The sequence below is a fragment of the Schistocerca gregaria genome, chromosome 7 (assembly GCF_023897955.1).
Source record: "Schistocerca gregaria isolate iqSchGreg1 chromosome 7, iqSchGreg1.2, whole genome shotgun sequence".
Classification (NCBI taxonomy): domain Eukaryota; kingdom Metazoa; phylum Arthropoda; class Insecta; order Orthoptera; family Acrididae; genus Schistocerca; species Schistocerca gregaria.
In genome coordinates, this window is record NC_064926.1 from 325399049 (window position 1) to 325424201 (window position 25153).

General features: G+C 45.4%; 1 protein-coding gene across 2 annotated transcripts in view; it reads right to left on the reverse strand.

The window, feature by feature from the left end:
• LOC126282183 (paired box protein Pax-6) overlaps positions 1-25153 on the reverse strand; it is a 345047-nt gene that overhangs the window by 78733 nt on the left and 241161 nt on the right. The window lies entirely within an intron of this gene.

The window sequence follows — 25153 nt, forward strand, 5'->3', positions numbered from 1 at the left end:
AAGGCCGTCGCATTGAACGGAGATTACGTTGAAAAATTGGGTTTTGTAGCCAAAAGATTAGGTAATGATATAATTTATTGGAATCTTGAAAAAAAAAAAAGCAACCTGCTTTCAGATATAAAATACACTGTTCGCCATTAAAATTGTCACACCAAGAAGAAATGCAGATGATAAACGGGTATTCATTGAACAAATATATTACACTACAACTGACATGTGATTGCAAAAAAATGGTTCAAATGCCTCTGAGCACTATGGGACGTAACATCTATGGTCATCAGTCCCCAAGAACTTAGAACTACGTGAACCTAACTAACCTATGGACATCACACAACACCCAGTCATCACGAGGCAGAGAAAATCCCTGATCTCGCCGGGAATCGAACCCGGGAACCCGGGCGTGGGAAGCGAGAACGTTACCGCACCACCACGAGCTGCGGACATGTGATTACATTTTCACGCAATTTGGGTGCATAGATCCTGAGAAATCAGTACCCAGAACAACCACCTCTGGCCGTAATAACGGCCTTGATACGCCTGGGCATTGAGTCAACGAGTTTGGATGGCGTGTACAGGTACAGGTGCCCATGCAGCTTCAACACGATACCGCAGTTCATCGGGAGTAGTGACTGGCGTATTGTGACGAGCCAGTTGCTCGGCCACCATTGACCAGACGTTTTCAATTGGTGAAAGATCTGGAGAATGTGCTGGCCAGGGCAGCAGTCGAACACTTTCTGTATCCAGAAGGAACGAACAGGTCCTGTAACATGCGGTCGTGCATTATCGTGCTGAAATGTAGGGTTTCGCAGGGATCGAATGAAGGGTAGAGCCACTGGTCGTAACACATCTGAAATGTAACGTCCACTGTTCAAAGTGCCCTCAATGTGAACAAGAGGTGACAGAGACGTGTAACCAATTGCACCCCATACCATCACGCCGGGTGATACGCCAGTATGGCGATGACGAATACACGCTTCCAATGTGCGTTCACCGCGATGTCGCCAAACACGGATGCAACCATCATGATGCTGTAAACAGAACCTGGATTCATCCGATAAAACGACGTTTAGCCATTCTTGCCTCCAGGTTTGTCGTTGAGTACACCATCGCAGGCGCTCCAATCTGTGATGCAGCGTCAAGGGTAACCGCAGTCATGGTCTCCGAGCTGATGGTCAATGCTGCTGAAAACGTCGTCGAACTGTTCGTGCAGATGATTGTTATCTTGCAAACGTCCACATCTGTTGACTCAGGGATCGAGATGTGGCTGCACGATCCGTTACAGCCGTGCAGATAAGATGCCTGTCATGTCGACTGCTAGTGATACGAGGCCGTTGGGATCCAGCACGGCGTTCCGTATTACCCTCCTGAACCCACCGATTCCATATTCTGCTAACAGTCATTGGATGTCGACCAACGCGAGCAGCAATGTCGCGATACGATAAACTGCAATCACGATAGGCTACAATCCGACTTTTATCAAAGTCGGAAACGTGATGATACGCATTTCTACTCCTTACACGAGGCATCACAACAACGTTTCACCAGGCAACGCCGGTCAACTGCCGTTTGTGTATGAGAAATCGATTGGATACTTTCGTCATGTCAGCACGTTGTAGGTGTCGCCACCTGCTCCAATATTGTGTGAATGCTCTGAAAAGCTAATCATTTGCATATCACAACATCTTCTTCCTGTCGGTTAAGTTTCGCGTCTGTAGCACATGTTCGTGGTGTAGCAATTTTAATGGCCAGTAGTGTATATTGCATTACTTATCGAACGGCCCTCGTAGAAACCAAATACCTCTGCTTCTCACAGCCATCTATCGTTAATCAAGCAAGTATCTTAAACCAAACAGCAAACTGCAATGTGCTATGTTCTCGGTACCTACAATTTATGGAATATATATGATCTATGTAAGTCTTTACGTCATTATTTATGGGGCGAGTCTTGTAGGAAATGGTTGTCATTCGTTTGTTTGCGCTTTTGTTCTTAAAAAAAAAAAAAAAAAAACGCAGCAGGGAGAGCCAGAAGTAGAGCGCCACAGTGGAGTATAACCGTTCTGCTGACAGCTATTTCTCCGCTGCAAGAATGCGCCAGCCGCATTTCCGAGGCGCGCACTGCGAGAAACGCTCGCACACACACACGTAACTATGTATATAACGGCGGACAGCTTTCTGCCGTGGCTCTTCCGAGACCAGCGCACCATTCGCGAAGAAAACTTGCCGCTTCCCACACTCCGCTGGATGTAATTTCAAGAGGAGGGCTCAGCTGTACAGGAGAGGGAAAGCTGGAAGCGCTATGAAACACTTTGGAAAAATTTTGGCTTTGTACTTTCCACTTTTTACACTTTGGCACGACTTTGGCGTCGATGTCAATGAAAAACGGTTTTCGTTATGTTGGTAAGACTTGTGCATTAAGGTTTCAATCTAATAGTTGAGATAGCTTTACTGAAACGGCTGATCGTACTTGAATTGATTCCAAATGGATAAACTAAAATGCTGTGCGTCATCAAGTGATTTTTCTTCGCTAAATTTCAACAAAAGATCACACAAAATGGTGAAGACTCATAATGAGCTTACTTATTCATTTACAAATTCATAGTATCAGATTAAAAACGTGGTGGTAACCTTACCGTCCACGTTACATAATTTAAATATGGAGAGGTAATATTAACAGGTGCTATAAACTCGGCCAAATACGTAAAATTACCATTAGGAAGGGGGAATGGAAGATTTAGGTCCCAGCTGCGTCAGGCTGTTATGTTTGTGTTTCAGAAGGAAAAGTGACGAATAATATAAATGAAGAATGAACTACGAGAAAGCTTTCGTTCATATTAGGGGCGCATTTATCGAACTCTGATCTCAAACAAATGCGCAAAAGATAATCTCAACAACATTTCTGCCGTTTTGAAAAGAATCCAACTGATTTGCTTGTTTCGACGAGACGGGGATACCGATTCATGCCAGGAAAAAAGGCAATCAGAGTGGAGGGTGGAAACTCAGAAAGGGGCGAAGACGATTTTATCTTCCGGAATGGATGGCTGATGTATTTTGGGATGCAAAAGAGATTCTTCTGATTGATTATATGAAAGATGAAAACAGTAACTGGTGTATGTGTTCTGGGTCATGTGACCGGTAAAAATACTTGAGACGACTCCGAGATTACAAAAGATTAAAGCAAACTTTTTACAGGAGAAATAAAGGAAAGTTGCTTTGACATTGGGAAAAACGGAAGCATTTGAGGAACAAAGAAATTCTTGTCTGGAAAACCTATTGGCTCCAATGAATAGCCATTCCAGAATCGTATTTTCGGGATGAAATCTAGTCACCGGGAAAACGGACTGCATTGACCTCAAAGCTGACCCGATAGCGAAAGAGATAACTTTGACGGTCACACAAAGAAGCATTTCGTCTCGTGCTCGTATCACGACATCGCAAGACTAGATTACGCAGTTTGTTGTACACACTTGAACAATGCTAACACTTAACAGAATTGCCTTATCTTTTCGGTCTGTTAGTATGTGCTGGATTTTTAGGCACATGGGTGCGGCAGCAGGTAACACAGTTTTGCTAGACGGCAATTTGGAAGTATTCACCTCCGCTATCTTACACAGCTTTTTAGTTCCCAGAAATGGGATTTGTAGCTTGAAATAAGAAAAAAAAATTGAGAAAGAAAGGAGCGTGAATAAAGGAAACATATTAAACAAGAACGGTACATACTGCTTAGTATTTGCAACGGCTATCTTGCTGTGAATTACAAATGCCTTTCAACTTGAAGCAGAACTGCTGTTGTCAGAATCAACACATTTCGATTACATATTAGGCTGCTTGTCATATTGAATTTGGTGTCAGAAGTACAGACGACATAAAGATACAACTGTATTATTCTTTTTCGTTTACTTGTGATGGCTATAAAACCATAGGAAACATCTCAACGGATGCAAATAACGTAGCGGTGCGCCAGCTTTAGAGTCTCGTGCAGTAATTAGACGATACTGTACATTGCAGCATTCTGTAAAAAAAACAGCAACTGTGTTTGATGTGGTACAAGAACGTATGATAAACAACAAGAAATTGCATACAATACTGCAGGCTGTGAAGTTACTTTTATATACACTACCAAAAATATACTGCATGTTCGACTATTATAGTTACAAACGAAAGAGGGCAATGAAAGAAGCAGATAGTACCAATGAACACAGATCCGGAAACAAATGGATTCCCCGCTAGGACGTCCAGTATTCACAAGTGCAGGCATGCCAATGTTACATCACTGATGTTTGGATTATATTCCTTATGGTGAAAGCGTGTTATGTGATACTTATATGACAATGCACCTGCACTCTTCCATGTAGCTGTTCGCGAATACATAGCACGAATCTTCGACAAGTCGCTCGCCAATACCATGGCCTCCTAGATCCCCCGATTTGAATCCCTTGGACTTTTTTTTTAGTGTGAGCGTACTTAAAGAGTTTGATGTATTCCAATCCTGTTGACAGCGTCGATGATCTCCGGGGACACATTGTGAATGACTGTCAATGCATTCGGAACATCCCTGGGATTTTTGAATGTATACAAGCATCGATGGGTTCAAATGTTTCAAATGGCTCTGAGCGCTATGGGACTTAACATCTCAGTTCATCAGTCCCCTAGAACTTAGAACTACTTAAATCTAACTAACCTAAGGACATCACACACATCCATGCCCAAGGCAGGATTCGAACCTGCGACTGTAGCGGTCGCGCGGTTTCAGACTGAAGCGCCCTGAACCACTCGGCCACTCCGGCCGGCAAGCATCAATGAGGAGACTTGCTGAAGAATGGCTTTACACGAACTTTGGCCATGTGGAACACTTGTTGTAGTGAGTTTGGCCCAACTACATATCTACAGTTTAGATCCTCGGGAACTTTGTTTCAAAATGTTAATACCGGGTGATCAAAAAGTCAGTATAAATTTGAAAACTGAATAAATCACGGAATATTGTAGATAGAGAGGTACAAATTGACACACATGCTTGGAATTAGATGGGGTTTTATTAGAAAAAAATACAAAAGTTCAAAAAATGTCAGACAGATGGCGCTTCATCTGATCAGAATAGCAATATTTAGCATAAACAAGTAAGACAAAGCAAAGATGATGTTCTTTGCAGGAAATGCTCAATATGTCCACCATCATTCCTCAACAATAGCTGTAGTCGAGGAATAATGTTGTTAACAGCACTGTAAAGCATGTCCGAAGTTATGGTGAGGCATTGGCGTCGGATGTTGTCTATGAGCATCACCAGAGATGACGGTCGATCATGATACACTTGCGACTTCAGGAAACCCCAAAGCCAATAATTGCACGGACTGAGGTCTGGGGACCTGGGAGGTCAAGCATGACGAAAGTGGCGGCTGAGCACACAATCATCACCAAGAGATCTTCCACACGTCTAGCAATATGAGGTGGAGCGCCTGGTTCTAAAAACACCCCATGTCATTCGAAGCATGTGCGTCAATTTTTACCTCTCTATCTACATTATTCCGTGGTTTATTAAGTTTTTGAATTTATACTGACTTTTTGATCACCATACATACCCAGTCGTAATATGTCTCGGGAAAAGAACTGGTTTCAGGACCTATATTTATTAGGATTATTTTCTTCTTTCATTCTCCTCTACTTGGCTCTTACATTTGTACCTTTAATGGTGAAATATCTTATTTATAGTTAACTCTGTGTTGATAACATATTTTGTAATAATGGACTTGTGGAACATACTGTCTTAAACTCTAATCTGCCAGACAGTAATAAAAAGCTGTTGCTGTTAAATATACCTTTATAGCAGTTTTTAGGGGTATATATCTTTTGTGAAAACTGTGGAGGACAACTCGTTCGCAACCATTCCCTACGCTTAAGTTCAGCTACTTACGTGTAACTGTTTCGCACAAATGGTGACTGTATGGGTGTGCCCTGAACGCTGTGGAATGACTGTGTTGCTGATGACGAAATATATGTTTGTGTGTGGGTATGTGTGTGTGTGTGTTTGTGTGTGTGTGTGTGTGTGTGAGAGAGAGAGAGAGAGGGGGGGGGAATGGGAGAGAGAGGTGGAGAGGGAGGGGGAGGGAGAAAGAGGGATGAGAAAGGGAGAGAGGGAGGGAGAGAAAAATGGAGGGGGAGAGAGGGAGAAAGAGAGACAGAAAGAGTGAAGGAGGGGGAGAGAGACAAGGAGGGAGAGAGACAGAGAGAGAGGCAGAAAGAGAGAGGAAGAATAGAAAGAGAGAGGGAAGGAGATGGAGAGAGAGAGAGAGAGAGAGAGAGAGAGAGAGAGAGAGAGAGAGAGAGAGAGAGAGAGAGAGAGAGAGAGACAGGAGAGATGGAGAGAGAAGGGAAAGTTTCCCATAGGACAGAGATATCAGCTTCTGCTACCGATTAGGAAAATTTATCCCATCGCCAGAATTCGAATATGCTGCAAGTATTTGATATAGCGAAAGACAGAAATACATAATGCACTCAGGAACTTAATCGAACAGGTTCGTTTTGGTGGTTTAAGTGATATGGCGTGGAGAGACATAGTGTTGAATGGGCGTACTGAGCTTCACATCTCTGAACACAGTAACTCACCGTGACACTGTACTCTTTCCCCATGCGCGTCTTTCTGGGGGTGCATTCGGCCCTGACTTCATTTTTATGGACGACAATGCATGACCGCACAGAACGGCGCAGGCTCTTGGAACTACAGGATATTAGGCGAATGGACTGGCCCGTTCCCCCGACATATATCCCAACGAGTACATGTGCGGTGCGTTTGAGACATGCATTGTAGTATCGTACGTGCAGAAGCACCAGCAACTGACCACCCAGCAGCTGTCAACATTGCCGGTGCAGGAACGGAATACCCTAACATATTAACTCTCTAGAATCTTTGTAATCAGCATGTTAGCACGTTACGCACCATGCGGTGCCGTTCGTAGTCATCACGCGTCCTATTAAGAACCATGTCCCTCCTTTCGTAATACCCAGGGCACTATCATCAACCGCGATGTCTTCAGTGTAATCATTGTATTTGAATAAAAGTATCGTTTCTACTCGGCTCATTGTGCGTTTCTTCCAGTTACTTTTTGCACTACACTGTAGCAGTGATTTTTATGCATGGTACAAGTTTCATCGGTGGCAACGGCCTTGCCGCAGTGGATACACCGGTTCCGTGAGATCACCGAAGTTAAGCGCTCTCGGGCGTGGTAGGCACTTGGATGGGTGACCATCCAGGCCGCCATGCGCTGTTGCCATTTTTCGGGGTGCACTCAGCCTCGTGATGCCAATTGAAGAGCTACTCGACCGAATAGTAGCGGCTTCAAGAATACCATCGTAACGGCCGGGAGAGCGGTGTGCTGACCCCACGCCCCTCCTATCCGCATCCTCAACTGAGGATGACACGGCGGTCGGATGGTCCGGGTAGGCCGCTCGTGGCCTGAGGACGGAGTGCAAGTTTCCTCGAGCTATGTTCCATGACAGTGACGTATCGTAGGAAAGCTTCTTTCGTCATTAAGTTATTCCTACCAATGTACTGCTATCAGTATTGGTCTTATAACACACTCTTGGCGTGCGCCTGAAGTTACTTTTCATCTGAAGACTCCTTTCATTTACCAGGACGTCTACGATACAGTCACTGCTGCTTTAATATTCCGTACTCTCGTATTTTAACATAATAGATATCCAGTCGAGAGAGTTACGAGTAACTGATGGGCTGCCAGTCCGTGGCGTTCGAGCTGAGCGCGGAAAGCAGCACGTGGTAGTGGGGAAGTGCGTGCGGAGAAAGTTGTAGAGGCGACGCGCTGTTTGCGTCCGGCGCTGCATTATTTGTGGCGCTCGGCGGCGGCTGTGGGGGCGGCGTCGGCGGCGTGTGCGCGCAAGCGCGAACCCACATTGATTGGGCGGTGTCAGCCACCTGCCGGCAGCGGCGGAGCCCGAGGATGCTCGCGCGACAACTGCCACTCGGGCGCCACCGCGCCCCCACTGCTTTGTTCTCGCCTCGCCTCCTCCCCCTGCACGAACCGCGCCTGTGCGTACGTGCAGGCGGCGGCGCCACAAATGACACTTCCCAAAAACGAGACGCGAGGTCTTTCTTTCCTTAGCCTCGTCAATGATAATTTAGACAAAACGCAGGCTAATGGTGAAGCATTACCTTCCTCTCTCCAGCATCTCAGTTCGATAAAGCACAAAGAAGAGCAGAAATAAACTCGGGATTTAAAGTTCTGTCTACATACGACGTACTAGGATTTCTAATTTTACAGGGTGTTTACATATGAGCGTGTAATAGTTTACAGCACATTGAGGATGCGCCATTGAAAAATTAAAGGTAGGCAGCCTGGGATCACAGAAGCCAGTTTAAGCACATAATAAAATAGAATCGCATTACTGTGTACTCTCTTATCTACATTAGTTACAGTTAACTACAAATACCATCACTGGCGCAATTAACGTACCGTATCTTACAATATGTGCTGAACTGACGGCAATCAACCACAATTCAAGCATGACATCGGCGAATAAGATTCTCACGCACTCTCACGAATATCCCTGGTATGTTTTGAATCACATCACACGCAGCTACAATTCTAGCACCTAATTCCATCTCCGTATCCACTGGGGCCTCATACAAAAGTGACTTTAGATATCTCCAAATGAAATAATCAAGAAGATTCAGGTCAGGAGTCGGCTGTGATAGCCGAGTGTTCTAGGCGCTACTGTGTGGAACCGCAGACCCCTACGGTCGCAGGTTCGAATCCTGCCTCGGGCATGGATGTGTGTGATGTCCTTAGGTTAGTTAGGTTTAAGTAGTTCTAAGTCTAGGGTCTGATGACCTCAGAAGTTCAGTCGCAAAATGCTAAGAGCCATTTGAACCAAAATCTGTACAGCAGTTCCCGAGATTAACCACAACATACAGACAGAAGCTAGCAGGTGACTTCAGTTTATATGTATGGAGAAGAGAACATTGTTTTATAGCCAACGTGGTACACAGGTACTGTATAGTAAGCATAATTTGAGTTACACTTAATAACGAAGATATGATGGCCAGTATTGTACATACACTCAGGTGACAAGAATTCGTAGGATAGTGATATGGCGCGGTCTTTGTGGCCGAGCGGTTCTAGGCGGTTCAGTCCGGAACCGCGCTGCTGGTCGGAGCCCAGTGCATTCGAGAGTGAGTAGATTGTTGGGGCTCATATGATGGGTGCTCCTGTGCTCGTAGTTCTAAGTCTAGGGGACTGATGACCTCACATGTTAAGTCTCATAGTGCTCAGAGCCATTTGAACCATTTGACAGTGATATGCACGTATATAGATGGCGGTAATGGTGCGTACACAACGTGTAAAAGGCCAGTGCATTGGCGGAGCTGTCACTTGTACTCAGGTGACTCATGTGAAAAGGTTTCGAATCCTGCCTCGGGCATGGATGTGTGCGATGTCCTTAGGTTAGTTAGGTTTAAGTAGTTCTAAGTTCTAGGGGACTGATGACCACAGCTGTTAAGTCCCATAGTGCTCAGAGCCATTTGAACCATTTTTTTGAAAAGGTTTCCGATGTGACTATGGCTGCATGACGAGCATCAACAGACAGTGAACACGGAATGGTATTTGGAGCTAGACGCATGGGACATTCCATTCCCGAAATCACAAGCGAATTAAGTTTTCCGAGATCCAGTGTCAAGAGTGTGACGTGAATACCAAATTTCAGGACTAACCTCTCACCACGGACAACGCAGTAGCCCACGACCTTCACTTAACCACCGAGAGCAGCCTCATTTGCATAGAGTCGTCAGTGCTAACAGACAAGCAACACTGAGTGAAATACCCACAGAAATCAATGTCGGACGCATGACAAACGTATCCGTTACACAAAACTTTGAGTTAATGGGCTACGGTAGCAGACAACCGACGTGAATGCCTTTGCTAAGAGCACGACATTGCTTGCATCGCCTCTCCAGTGCTGGTAACCATATCGGTTGGACCCTAGGCGACTGGAAAAACCGTGGCCTGGTCAGATGAGCCCCTATTTGAGTTGGCAAGAGCGGGATATATTTCCGTGGGGCAGACTGGGTCCTCTGGTCCAACTGAACTGATCACTGCCTGGAAATGGTTATGTTCGGCTACCTGAAGACCATTTGCAGCCATTCATTTACTTCATGTTCAGCAACAACCGTGGATGAAGTCATGGGGCCACAACTGTTTGGGAGTGGTTTGAAGAACATTCTGGACAATTCGAGCAAATGATTTGACCACCCAGATCGTCCAACATTTATAGGACATGATCGAGAGGTCTGTTCGTGGACAAGGTGCACCGGCAGCACTTTCGCAGTTAACGACGCCTGTAGAGACCGCATGGTTCAATATTTCTACAGGGGACTTCCAACGACTTGCTGAGTCCATGCCATGTCGCGCTGCTACCCTATGCCGGGCAAAGGGAGGTCCGACACGATGTTCGGAGGTATTCCATGACTTATGTGATCGCAGTGTAGATACTGATGCCTTAGTAAGCAGTATCAGAGGAGAGTTGTCTGTCAACCGTAACCGATGATCAGCATGTCTCAATCTTATTTTATTCCTATAAAGAATATAAAAAAGCGCTCTGTCGTCAGGCCACGAGTGGCATAACAGGACCATCCGACCGCCGTGTCATCCTAAGTAGAGGATACGGATAGGATGGGCGTGGAGTCAGCACACCGCTCTCCCGGTCGTGATGATGATATTTTTGACCGAAGCCGCTACTATTCGGTCGAGTAGCTCCTCAATTGGCATCACGAGGCTGAGTGCACTCCGAAAAATGGCAACAGCGCATGGCGGCCGGATGGTGACCCATCCAAGTGCCGGCCACGCCCGACAGCGCTTAACTTCGGTGATCTCACAGGAAACGGTGCATCCACTGGGGCAAGGCCGTTGCCGTATACAGACTATTAAAATTTAAATAAATTTTTAATATCGTTGCTCACAGTATCTGACGAAGAAAGCTTGATAATTAGAATAAATGTTGAGATGAAAATGGAATCATAGACACTGTGGGATTCTAGTAAACATATCTACAGCAGTCTCGTTTTGAACTTACTACAGAGAATCTCGTCGCTGCTTTGGAAGTGTCTATGCCGATGTCTACAAACAAGTCGCGTGGGAGCGTAACTGTGTTCTTTAGGCGGCGCGCGCGGCCGATCCCTCGCGAAGAAAGGTACAGTTGCCGGCAGCTCGGCGGCGAGGGAAGAAGCACTGGCAGGGGGAGGGGGGGAGGGGGAAGGAGTACCTCGTTTACAACAGACGGCGCGGTGCGGCCGCCGCCGAGCGAGGCAGAACGGGGGGAAACAGGGGGGGGGGGGGGCAACGTCGGCGAGGGAACCAGAGCCTGCGGAGGGGCGAAGAAGTAAAAAAGATGGAGGAAATTAGTTTCTGCAAGGAGAACTCCGGCCAAGCGTGCCGCGGAAAGGGGTTCCTCGGCTGCAGCTTCCCGAGCCGATCGATGTCTGCAGGGCTCCTCCTCCGCCGCCGCCGCCTCCGCCGCCGACGCCGCCTCCTGTCGATACAGCCGAGTCCTCCCCCGTCGCTACGACACTACACTGTCACCGCAGCCATCCACATACCGCAACTCCGACCGGCACTTTCCGCCGATCGCAAATTTCGTTGAAAGTTCATTTTGGGACACATCGCTCCGCAGGGGAGTCATTAAGGACGTAGCACCCGCGCGGCGTTGGCCAGGGGCGAGCAGGAAGGGCTCCGCCATAACCTAGCCCAAGGAACTACGCCTACAGGGTGTCCGGAATATCTCGCGTCATTTGCAAAGTTGCAGCGTCGCTTCAACGTGCTGTCCGTTGAGTTTTATTTCCGGTTGCACGTGGAACTGGAAACCATTGAGGAAGCGGGGCACGTAATCTGAAGCAACCATTCCGCCTACGACCTTGATGGATGTGCCGGGAAGAACCAAACTGTTAATCTACAAACTGTACACAGTGTATTTAATACGTATCCAGGAAACGCAATCCACCAAATTCAAGTCTAGCTTGCGACGGACCCTTCCGTCCGCTGCACTTATAACAATTCACTTGCAATTAATCGGTATTCATCAATTCAAATATGTACAGGCCATGATGCCGCACTCTTGGAACATCTTGTAAAACAATGTAGGATCAGAAGAAAGCCTGCACCCTAATACCCTTCTTATATGATCACAATGTTATAGCCGGCCGAAGTGGCCGAGCGGTTCTAGGCGCTACAGTGTGGAACCGCGCGACCGCTACGGTCGCAGGTTCGAATCGTGCCTCGGGCATGGATGTGTGTGATGTCCTTAGGTTAGTTAGGTTTAAGTAGTTCTAAGTTCTAGGGGACTGATGACCTCAGTTGTTGAGTCCCATGGTGCTCAGAGCCACTTGGTTCCTGTTGATGAAAAAAACTTTTATTTTACTCTTAGCGGAAAATTCGCAACGTGTGACCCTTTTATGCACGATCCAGACACATTAATGTGACCACCGGCTATGTTCGACTCAACGTGCAATAACCACTAACTGACGATATTTGGCAGCACTAGCAGTGGTGGATATGTAAAGCGTGTCAGGGGGACACGGAAAACAGTGCAGTCGTTGTCGTAATGTGGATGTGGAGCGATTTATCCGACGTCAAGAGGGTATATTCATTGGCTTTCCGGCCAACCGTGGAACCGTTTCCGAAATGGCTAACTTTGTAAACTGTTCGCGTCACACCACGGTTAAAGTATGACAAAATAACACTACCCTAAACCGGCGCCGAGGCAAATGTGGGGCATCGCGGGCGGTAGGTGACAGGGACGAACGACGGCTTTAGGGCGAATGGACATGCAACTGTTGAGCAACTGACCACCCAGATGAACCAACGGATTACCAACAGTTTTCCCTCGACAACCGTTCAGCGAGCGCTGCTGCGTGTAGGCCTTCACAGTAGGCAACTGGTTTATGCTCCTAAACTGTCTGCTGTTCATTGACGACAAAGGGTGCAAGTAAAATAATTCTTCGAATTAATAATAAAGATATGTTGATCCTAAAAAACAAATTTATTGGCCTAATTGTGCAATAACTGTTGAAATAAGAAACAATAATTGGCGTGAAAAGTAGTGGGGACAGTAAGGACTCTGAGAGAAAAGTCTTACCATCACATTCGGGAGGACGACGGTTCAATCCCACGTCCGGCCATCCTGATTTAGGTTTTCCGTGATTTCCCTAAATCGCTCCAGGCAAATGCCGGGATGGTTCCTTTCAAAGGGCACGGCCGACTTCCTTCTCCGCCCTTCCCTAATCCGATGAGACCGATGACCTCGCTGTCTGGTCTCCTTCCCCCAAAACAACCCAACTCTTACCATCAGAGCTGAGATTTGCAAGTCGATATGAAATAAGAAATTGTAGTGCTGGAATGGTACGTAGTCAAGGCGCCATAGAAGAAAACTGCAGGGTCACAGTAGTACCACTGGAATAACTGCTTCGCGAACGCACAATTTCTTTAGTAACAGGAATAACTGCTTCGCAAACGCACAGTTACTTTAGTAATATAATCGGTGAAACTTGTCCGAGGTACACTCGCAGAAAAGCTGGAGGTATTTTACGACGCGGCGTACCATAATACGCGCAGAGAACATTTCGGCTCCAGTAGTCCGTACATCAGAGACCGGTATTGACCGCTGCGACAAACAACCAGTGTGATTTAGGGCTGAAGTTGCGCAACGCCCCATACACTTGCCTCGCAGAACCCTTTGCGTTCGACGAGGACTTTTTTGTAAGAGCAATGTAGGACGCAGTAAATGCAGTTGTAAGATATTGATTCTCTGAGTAACGGCGTCGCCAAAATAACATTCGAAACTTCGTTACCAGCACACGCGATTACAGTTGTCTACCTTCGAAGAGATTGAGAAGTTAGCTATCAAAACAAATGAAAAAGTTACCTTTAGAAGTACAGCACCATCCTACAATACTGATTATTCGTCTATACCGTTTCTCCTTTGAAATTACATTGAAAGAAATTGTTTAGTGCACGACAGGCGAAGTACTATCAGTCATTTTGTTCAACAACCCTTTTAACTCTGGCGTAAGACATCCACGGCTTTCGTTATCAGCTTTATTACATTGCAGCTCCATTTGGATGTAAAATCTAGATATTTGCGTTACAAGTTACGAACCTATTACATGCTCAATCCCGAAAATAAAAACAAACAACTAGTGTCTTAATATAACACAACAGCAACTGGATTGTATGTAATTGTTTCTGAGCAGTCCTTTTCGTGTTCTCATCTTCACCCCATCCTCCTCTTCATTATGAATGTCATTCAAGTGTTATAGGCACTGAACCATGAGCTACTTTTACGGTGCCATCGATCTAGTGTCTCACTTTTTTCACATCTATATGGAGTAAAATATGTGACTTTACCGATTTTCGCCCGCATCTCGTGGTCGTGCGGTAGCGTTCTCGCTTCCCACGCCCGGGTTCGATTCCCAGCGGAGTCAGGAATTTTCTCTGCCTCGTGATGGCTGGGTGTTGTGTGATGTCCTTAGGTTAGTTAGGTTTAAGTAGTTCTAAGTTCTAGGTGACTGATGACCATAGATGTTAAGTCCCATAGTGCTCAGAGCCATTTGAACCATTTGAACCGATTTTCAGCGAAGTACTGTTGTATATCTAGTGCACCAACGACTCAAGGGTGTTGATGGCGCGTACTAACCTAACAAATGGTTCAAATGGCTCTGAGCACTATGGGACTTAGCATCTGAGGTCATCAGTCCTCTAGAACTTATAACTACTTAAGCCAAACTAACCTAAGGATATCACACACATCCATGCCCGAGGCAGGATTCGAACCTGCGACCGTAGCGGTCGCGCGGTTCCGGACTGAAGTACCTAGAACCGCTCGGTCACACCGGCCGGCGTACTAACCTAACAAGAGAGATTCATTACAGAATAACAGCAGTCGCAATTTTTTTTAAAAACAGTTATACAGCTGACACAAGAGACGTCATCAGAAATCAGCATCTCGAAAAACGATGTACTGTGACTGTCCACTGAGTATTAGTGATCAAGGGGGTAATTCCCAAGGCCTTGTCCCCACCTTGAGCTGTATGTGTGATGCTGGCATAAAGCTGCATCAACAAACCACGACTGGGAGGGACTAACACGAAGGGACTTGATAAAGTAAGTTACATACAAAATGCTTTCGTGATAATGTTACAAGCAACAGTGGACTACATATGCCGGCTACTGTTGTTGCTGAGATCGTAGGTTAGGCAAACCCGATGAGCACTGTAAGTAGGCTGTTTAGGTTTTTTTATTGGTACCCGCCGCCACCACGTAGCGCTCTGTATGAAAATCACTGGCTGTGCCGTGTGCAGTCTGTGGCTGGTTTGCATTGTTGTCTGCCATTATAGTGTTGGGCAGCTGGATGTTAACAGCGCGTAGCGTTGCGCAGTTGGAAGTGAGCCAACAGCAGTGGTGGACGTGGGGAGAGAGATGGCGGAGTTTTGAAATTTGTAAGACTGGATGTCATGAACTGCTATATATATATTATGACTATTAAGGTAAATACATTGTTTGTTCTGTATTAAAATCTTTCATTTGCTAACTATGCCTATCAGTAATTAGTGCCTTCAGTAGTTTGAATCTTTTATTTAGCTGGCAGTAGTGGCGCTCGCTGTATTGCAGTAGCTTGAGTAACGAAGATTTTTGTGAGGTAAGTGATTTGTGAAATGTATAGGTTAATGTTATTCAGGGCCATTCTTTTGTAGGGATTTTTGGAAGTCAGATTGCCTTGCGCTAAAAAATATTGTGTTTCAGTTTAAGCACAGTCGTGTACAATTTTTCAAAGGGGACGTTTCAGCACGTAAGTATAGAGTCTGGGATAGTAACTCAATTAATCTAATGCAAGTGACCTACTGTGTACTGTGATGAGCTGTCCTGGTGTACAATGTCTGTTCTGTATCAGACGTCCGTCTGTGTTTACAAGTTAAACTACTAGTACCGATCAGTCCTAGCCAAATACAGTTGAACCCGACGACAAACTTGCAGACATGATTCTCGAGCATGGATAAGCAAATAGGCAACAGAGAAGTGGGAAGATCTTATATGGCCAAATATCCACGAAGAAGACATCCAGCTCCCACCACGTTCCGAAGACTATTCCAACTATTAAGTGAAACAGGGCAATTGGTACAACACCCGAGCAAGAGGGCGAACTATACGGACTCCCGACTCTGAAGATGCAGAGCTTGCTCGAGCGGATGAGGTATCTACCACCAACACTCGATCAATTTGCACTTGAATGTTTCGCAGAGTACTGTGTGGCGAGTATTGCGGGAAATGCAGCTACGTCCGTGCCATCCAAAGGAAGAGCATGCTTTGACTGCTGCTCTTACTGGACCTCTAGTCGTGGTTCTTGCAACACCTTATAGTCGATCCTCACTTTCCCGCGAATATGCTTTTCATGAATCAAACCTGTTTCATCGGAGACAGAATGGTAAACAGTCCCTACAGTCGTGTTTGGACCGATAAGAATCCCCACGAGCAATTGTGAATAGCTGTCAACACAGGTTATCAGTCAACGAAGGCAAATGGTTCAAATGACTCTGAGCACTATGGGACTCAACTGTGTGGTCATCAGTCCCCTAGAACTTAGAACTACTTAAACCTAACTAACCTAAAGACATCACACACATCCATGCCCGAGGCAGGATTCGAACCTGCGACCGTAGCAGTCGCACGGTCAACGAAGGCATAATCAATGATTAAGTACTAGGCCCGTTTCTTCTTCCCTCCCGCTTAAATGCACCAGTGTACGCAGTGTTTATCAGAGACACACTACCAAGGTTGCTGTAACACATCCCACTTGCATGACAACGGATGTCGTACCTTCGTGATGGATCCCCACCTCTCTTTGGACTGAGAGTTCGTGAACAGCCGATCAGGCATTCCCTCAAAAGTGGGCAATCAGAGGAGGTCCTGTTCCGTAACTAGCACGGTCGCCTGTTCTCCTGTCCTCACCCCCCTCGATTTCTTCTTGGGGAGAAGGTGGGGGGGGGGGGAGGCATTTGAAAATTCTTGTGTATTAGACGCCTGTCGAGAATGAACAGAATCTCGTGATAAGAATTCTCGCTGCCTATGACACTGTTCAAGTGACACCAGGGATATCATAACGAGTACGACAGAACTCTATGCAACGATGCCATGCCTGCATTGACGCTGGGGGAGGCCATTTTTAACACATGTTAAAAATGTAGCAGCTTGTGAAACTTATGCAGCTACATGGAACTCATTTTTCCATGAGACGTTCGCTTCCCAAGAGCCGTCAATACGCAGCGAGTGAATGATAGGGAAAATTGCGTCCATCGCAGTGGCTCGCCTGACACAGGTGCCCGACACTAATCACCTTGACGTACACAGGACGTTTAACGCACATGTCCCTGCTCTCCCTCCTCGTTCTACACGAACTGATGGCTGCATTTCATTTGCGCTTTATTTTATTCCGACGCTTCGCATCTTTTGTCCGAAAACTCTTTTTACGATCAATGCCTCTCGATATAAATACCCGAGTGGCTTTTGTTTTCAGCAGAATGCGAACAGGTGTTTCCGTTTTACTGCTGCACGTTTCGCTGATTCAGAGGAGGAAATGCACCATACTAAGTTACGGATATCATAACAATACCCCTGCTTTACGAACTTATGCGCCGGGAAAAGAGGCAATTAGTGAGTTCGTCATCTGCCCGATGTATAGAGGTGACGATCCTTATGGACGCAGTGTTAAGGGAGTTGGACAACGGACAGTAGATTATACCATATTTGCTGCTTCGATTCTAATAATCTAGATATAATCTAGATATGGACGGAATTTTACGCTCTGCCCAGCATCATCTTTCCATGGCGTCGGCCGCGATGGCCGAGCGGTTCTAGGCGCTACAGTCTGGAACCGCGCCAGCTACGGTCGCAGGTTCGAATCCTGCCTCTGGGATGGATGTGTGTGATGTTCTTAGGTTAGTTAGGTTTAAGTAGTTCTAAGTTGTAGGAGACTGATGACCTCAGAAGTTAAGTCCCATAGTGCTCAGAGCCATTTGAACCTTTGAACCTTTCCATGGTGAGTCAATTAGAGGCATTTCATTTTGCTTTATTTCTTTCTGAATTTTTTCTCTTCTCTGAAGACATGATAGAGAGATGAACTTCATCATGCATTCAGACACTTGCAAGTTGCTCTCAAAGCAAAGGGCAGGCGGGAGTTGGGAACAAATAGGCGAGACAGTAGACAGGAAAACAAATAAATCAATTATGAAACTGACTGGAGTGGAAGACGTAATTTTGACTAATGAGAAGGAAATAGAGACGGTTGGGACAGGAATAGTAGACGGTCCAAGGAAGTTCCTTGTTTGTTCGAAGAGATAAAACAAATCGCGACGAAGAACCAGTGGGAAGATGGCTCTAGAAAACAACCAAGAGCAATATAGATGAACAACGTTCATTCACTTAGTGAACACAAAGTTAAATGAGCCGTAGTAACAGTTTGTGAGATCAGCGATGAAGGAAGAAAATGATTTTAGAACTAAACGGTTGGTCGTCGTGTTGGTCGACATCCAGATCATTGGAGATGGACCAGTCACTGAGCTACTGGGGATAGGAAAGAAAGAGTTGAGGGCCTATTGAAGATATCCCCTTTCACCAGTGAAGTCATACGATTGAGTTGATCGATGAATGTAAAACAATCTTAATGAACGAAAGTTGTATTAACTTTACCATTAACGTGTAAGTATATTGTGGCAAGTAAGGAATAGATGAGTTAAAAACTGCTCCCACCAATATGAATCCTGAGATAGGTCAGAGGACGAAAGCTCAAAGGATAAATGCTAAAGAATATAATATCAGGAATCTCTTTCAAAGAAAATAAACGTCAAAGATAAAGTAAGAACGTATAAGATAACCAAGATTGGAGTATTGCTGAACTGAGAGGAGACGTGGAAAATTACTAAAACCCAGTGCATGGGGCTAGATATAGCTCAGACGAAGGTGATTAGATGGATGTCTGAACTTACGAGAATGGACAGGAAGTCGGTGTGGACCTGCGGGAAACACAAGCGATGGAGTTTGACACAGAAGTCCGGGGCCAATGAAACAAAGTTGCTAAGAATGTCGGCCCTCCGTAGAACAAGAGAATCAGTAGAATTTAATGGTACTGGACGTCGGCTTTGACCTGCGAATTAATGATGTTGTTATGTGTGACTTTGAAAGTGCGCAAACAGAGATAGATCAGAACACTGAGAATACCCGTTGTTCCTAAAAGAACTTAACAACTACGAAAGTTCACATAAATTTATTCATATGATTTTCAGAACTCGTTTTGATGTCACTTTTAGCAAATTATCCTTGTTTTACATCATACCTAAACAAGTTGTATACGACTTCCACCAGTTGTGCAACACCATCCGAAGTTCATTTCTTTTCATATTCGCTGCAGCGTGTCTGGCGTAAGTCGTTGAACTGCGACGTAGACTCTTCTCCTGAGCTCTGCTAGAAAAGTCGATAACAGTGGCACAAATACTATGCGTCTGATGAATATCCACAACAAAAAAATCAACTCCAATTGCACACGCCTCGCACCATTACAGGGCCTCCACCAGCTTGAACAGTACCCTGCTGACATGCTGTTGTCTCCATATCGGTACGCGCCTGTCGACTCGATACAATTTGAAACGATATTCATCCGACCAGGCAACATGTTTCCAGTCATGAACATTGTCGGTGTTGGTGGACCCAGGCGAGGCGTAAGGCTTTGTGTCGTACTGTCATCAAGGGTACACGAGTAGGCCTTGGGCTGAGAAAGCCCATAAAAAAAAGAAAAACGGCTCTGAGCACTATGGGACTTAACATCTATAGTCTTCAGTCCCCTATAACTTAGAACTACTTAAACCTAACTAACCTAAGGACATCACACATCCATGCCCGAGGCAGGATTCGAACCTGCGACCGTAGCGGTGGCGCGGTTCCAGGCGGAAGCGCCTAGAACCACTCGGCCACTCCGGCCGGCAGTAGTTTTCTTTACTATTTATATTACAATTGATGTAAAGGGAAAAATACGTGTAACTGGATGAACTTTTATTACATTTACAATGTTATTTGGCGCTCTACAAATTTTTATTATCACAAATAATATAACTACCAAGTATTAAACGACCAAACGCATAAATTGATGCTGAAAATATAAGCTTGTCAGTGATTTGAGAAATCCCTTATACCTGGAAGGAGCCCGAAACAATTTGTTACCTTCAAGTTTTGACCGGCACAGACGCTTCCGAAAGATGTACAATTAACTGTCGCTTTCGACGTTACGAGTACAAGTTGCAGGATGGTATTTTTCGTAAACCCATGAAAAACAAAGTTAAACGGCGCCAGCTGCATTGAATAAATGCTATGTTTCCGCACACGCAAGGTCTTTTGAGGTTTTCCGTGGAAAAACAAACCTCGTTAAGATTTTCAAAAACCTCTCTTTCAGCCGATAATTTGGAAGCAAAACATGCATAAAGCAGCATTTCCTTAAATATCGGCGCTGATTATTGGTCATGCAGTATCGAGTGTATCTTAATAGCGTCTTCACGAGAAGCAATTTCTCGTTCTCTTTCGATTCATTGCGAACAATTTTGAAGACACGGACAAGCATACATTTTCAGTGTCACTGTATGCGTTTGGTCGTTTACTAGTCGGTAGTTATGAATACTGTATTTTTTGTGGTAATAAAAATTTGTAGACTGCCAAATAACATTGTAAATTTAATAAAAGTTCATCCGATTCACACGTATATTTCCCATTACATCAATTATAATATAAATAGTAAAGAAAGTGACTGTGCTAGAAAAAAAAAAAAAAAAAAACGAGCGGGACCCGATCCAGCGATTACGAGGCTTGAACGTTAACCACCTTTTTTTTAAAAATCTCATTTCGTTCGCTTTTGTTCGTTGAATCTGCTCTGGGCGAATGTCATAAGACTTCCGTTTAAGTTCGTTGTTGCTCGATTAACTCAGTGCTTTTATTACAGAAGGCAGCTAACCCACTGACCGAACACGCTTATTTTAAATCTCATTTTGGTCGCTATTGTTCGTTGCATCTGCTCTGGGCGGACGTCGTAAGACATTCGTTTAAGTTGGTTGTTAATCGATTAACTCAGTTTTTCATTACAGAGGGCAGTTAAACCCTCTGACCGAACACGCTGAGCTACCTTTCCGGCAACCACTGAGCTGCTGGCGCTTCATGGTAAAAATGGCCACGCACGGGTATATATATTTGACGACCAAAATTGTCTTGCGATTTTCTCAAAGATGCTTGAGAAGTACGCGCTACTGCTTACACATTCTTTTGTCCTCATGGAGTACTACGAGTGTAAGAAGTTTTCAGTAAATCCGCGTTCCAAACGTCGTGGCCTCCCCTTGTTAGAGATTATCTAATTCGTAAAGTAAGCAGACATTTAAAGCTGTTTTACTCACGGGAGTTCGATTCTTTAAATAATCAGCGCTTGGTGTTTACTGGTGTCGCCTAATCCTTGTGGGGCGCGGGTTCGAGTTTCGCAAATGTCAGTAATGAATGCAGGTTATCAACCAGCTCTCTTTGCTTACCGAGAGGCAGCAGTAAGTAGATCGCGTTAGCGACTAAACAACAAGGGATAGTGATTTTCTTGTCGAAGAAACGCGAGTTGCATTTGAGATGTGGCGCAGTCGGCGTCGGCGCGTACTCTGGTTGTAGGACGCGGCGACAGGAGGCGCGATTATTTATACGGCGCTGCGGTGGGCGGCGGTGCGTGAGGCCCGCCGAGCAGAACGGATGGAGCGTGCAGATATCGACCAACGGAGCGAGACGGCCGCAGGGAGAGGAGAGGAGAGGAGAGAGGAGAGAGAGGCAGGAGAGGAGAGAGGAGAGGCCGGCTGTTTACCCTGCTGCGCCGTCGCCCGGCTGGCGACAGGCGTGGCCGTGGCCCCAGCTCCTCTCGCCGTTTCTTATTCCTCCACAGAGCGACCGCTCCGCACAGGTCCCGTGTCGGCCACGGCGTGGGCTCTATAATCGATCTGCCCCCTGTCTTCTGCCACTGTCACACACCCTCGCTGTCGTGGCACGTAAAAGGCTTACTCGTAATGATCGTGGCTTCAAGAAAGACCGTATAACCGACCCACACTACTACACTGCTTGGCAATTGCTAAGGAACAGAGATATTGTTGGACAGGAATAATCACGGGCAATGAAGGACGACATGGAACACATAACGTATCAAAAAACGTGGAGTGGTATATTTATAATGAAAAACGGCACAGATTTCAGAATATGGGAAAGCAGGGTAACAGATATAAACTACTGGCCATTAAAATTGCTACACCAAGAGGAATAGCAAATGATAAACGGGTAGTCATTGGACAGATATAGTATACTAGAACTGACATGTGATTACATTTTCACGCAATATGGGTGCATAGATCCTGAGAAATTAGTACCCAGAACAACTACCTCTGGCCGTAATAACGGGCTTTACACGCCTGGGCATTGAGTCAAACAGAGCTTGGATGGCGTGTACAGGTACAGTTGCCCATGCAGCTTCAACACGATACCACAGTTCATCGAGAGTAGTGACTGGCGTATTGTGATGAGCCAGTTGCTCGGCCGCCATTGAACAGACATTTCCAATTCGTGAGAGATCTGGACTGCTGATGACTGGAAACATGTTGCCTGATCGGAAGGGTGTCGTTTCAAGTTTTATCGAACGTATGGACGTCTACTTGTATGGAGACAACCGCATCAACCCATGGACGCTGCATGTTAGTTGGGGACTGTTCAAGTTGGTGGATCCTCTGTAATGGTGGGGGGCGTGTGCATTTGGAGTGGTATGCGACCCTTGATACGTCTAGATACGACACTGACAGGTGACACGTACGTAAGCATCCTGTCTCACCACCTGCATGTCTATTGTGCATCCAACGGACTTGCGCAACTCCAGCAGGACAATACGACACCCTACACGTGCACAATTGCTACAGAGTGGCTCCTGGAAGGTTCTTCTGAGCTTAAACGTTTCCGTTGGCCACCAAACTCTCAAGACTTTAACATTTTTGAGCATATCTGGAATGCTTTGCAACGTGCTGTCCAGAAGAGATCTCGACACACACTAGTTCTGTTACGGATTTATGGACAGCCCTGCAGGATTCATGGTGCCAATTTCCTCCAGCACTACTTTAGACATTAGTCGAGTCCTGCGAGCTCGCCGAGGTCCTACACGATATCAGGCAGGTGCACCAGTTTCTTTGGCTTTTCAGTGTAAATGACCCTAGGGATTTTTTATTTATGTATTTATTTCCAAATTATAGACATGTTACCTGATGTTTAAAACAGGTCGTACATCTTACAATTTTCTTTTTTCATCTTTTTACAGTTTTCTTTCCTTCTGTTTTACCTACAACATTTACAAAGAATGATTCAAAATAACAATAATTTGAGGTTGAAATATAAACAAAATTTTGCTGTTTTTAAGAAGAATATAAAAAGAAGATGGGATAGATGAGAGATTTATTAGTACCATCACCGAGTGTGACTGACGGTGAATACCTCGGAATGGTTTCATCGAGCCGTTGACCGCCAGTGACACACACACACACACACACACACACACACACACAAATGGTTATTAGTAGAGAAATAATGTTTCTTATCCTATTTATTACTAATCGTATGTATTAACTACAGTAGGTGCGCATCCATGTACAGCATTTGGTGTTTTCTTGGCTAGATCGCCAGCACCTTATGCTTGTTTACTGTCACATCTCAGCTTCCTCCTCCTGTACCTCTTCATTGTCACTATTTTCGCTGTCACTGTGGGTATCGCTGTCCACCCTCTGCAGAGTGTTGTTACGCTACGCATAGGCATGTCTGTAATGTCGTGTCCGCACGTACTTTTCATGTGTTGTATTTGAAATACTGTTTGTTTAATTGTTCCCATTGTTCTTCGTCTCTTATTGCTATGTATATGTCTATGTCTATATCTGTGTAGTCTAAGTGTAGTGTATGTTTATTGTTCGCGTATTGCCAGCAGAAAAAGACAAGTGTGTTCTGGGGAACCTTCTTCCCCGCATGTGCATGTAGGTGTCTGCCTCAGACTCACGCGGTTTAAGTGCGTGGGATAAGGTTCGTGTCCGGTTAAGAAATGTACCATACCGCGGCTGGGATCGATATGTCTCATTCTCAACCGCTCCCTTATGTCAGGGAGGAAGCCGTGCAATCTGCGTCCCTTATCACTTACGTCCCACTCACCTCGCCATGCATCCAAACGCCAACTTTTAAGGTGACGTATCGTCTCTATGGACACACCGGTTATTGTTTGTACCTTATCTAGTCTCCCCACCTTTAATCAGTACCTTGCAGAGCTGCATTTGATCGTGATGTCTATGGGGCATATTCCGAGCACCACACACAGTGCATCCGCTGAGGTGGTACCGAAGGCTCCAGATAGCCTAAGTAGGACACTTCTCTGCCCTCGTCTGACGGTTGCTTTGTTGGTGACCACGTTCAGTCTATGTGCCCACGTGCTAGCTGCAAAGCTGAGTACTGATTCGAAGAGCGCACAGTGGTATGTACGTATGACGTATCGATACCGTCGGAAGCCCCATGAGGTTCTTCGTTGATAATCCTATTGCACACAGAAAAGCCATAACGCCATAAAATTCTAACGAAAGGCGGAAGAAGCTGCAAAAGATCGACGGTTTGCGCAGGGATTAGGAGTTGTCCCTCAGCGCAAGAAAATGTAACGTTTTGCGTCTACATAGTCTGAGAGACACATTACTGTATGATTATACATTGTCGTACGTGCACTGGATGCAAAACAGTCCTTAAAATATCTGAGAGTATGCGTACAGAGCGATTTAAAGTGGAACAAAAAAGTAATCTTAGAAAAGGCAGATAGGAGACTGAAATTCATTGTGTGAATCATCAGAAAGTTCGTCTATCTACGAAGGAGTTAGCTAATGAAACCTTCGTTATCCCGATTCTTGGATATTGTTCGTGAGTGTGGGGCCTGTATAAGAAAGGAAATAGAAATTACTTATTGAATTCTGTTATACAGACGTGTCATATGACACCAGCCACTTCGCCATAGAAAGTCAGATTTTACGTCCGATTACAGAGAAAGCCTG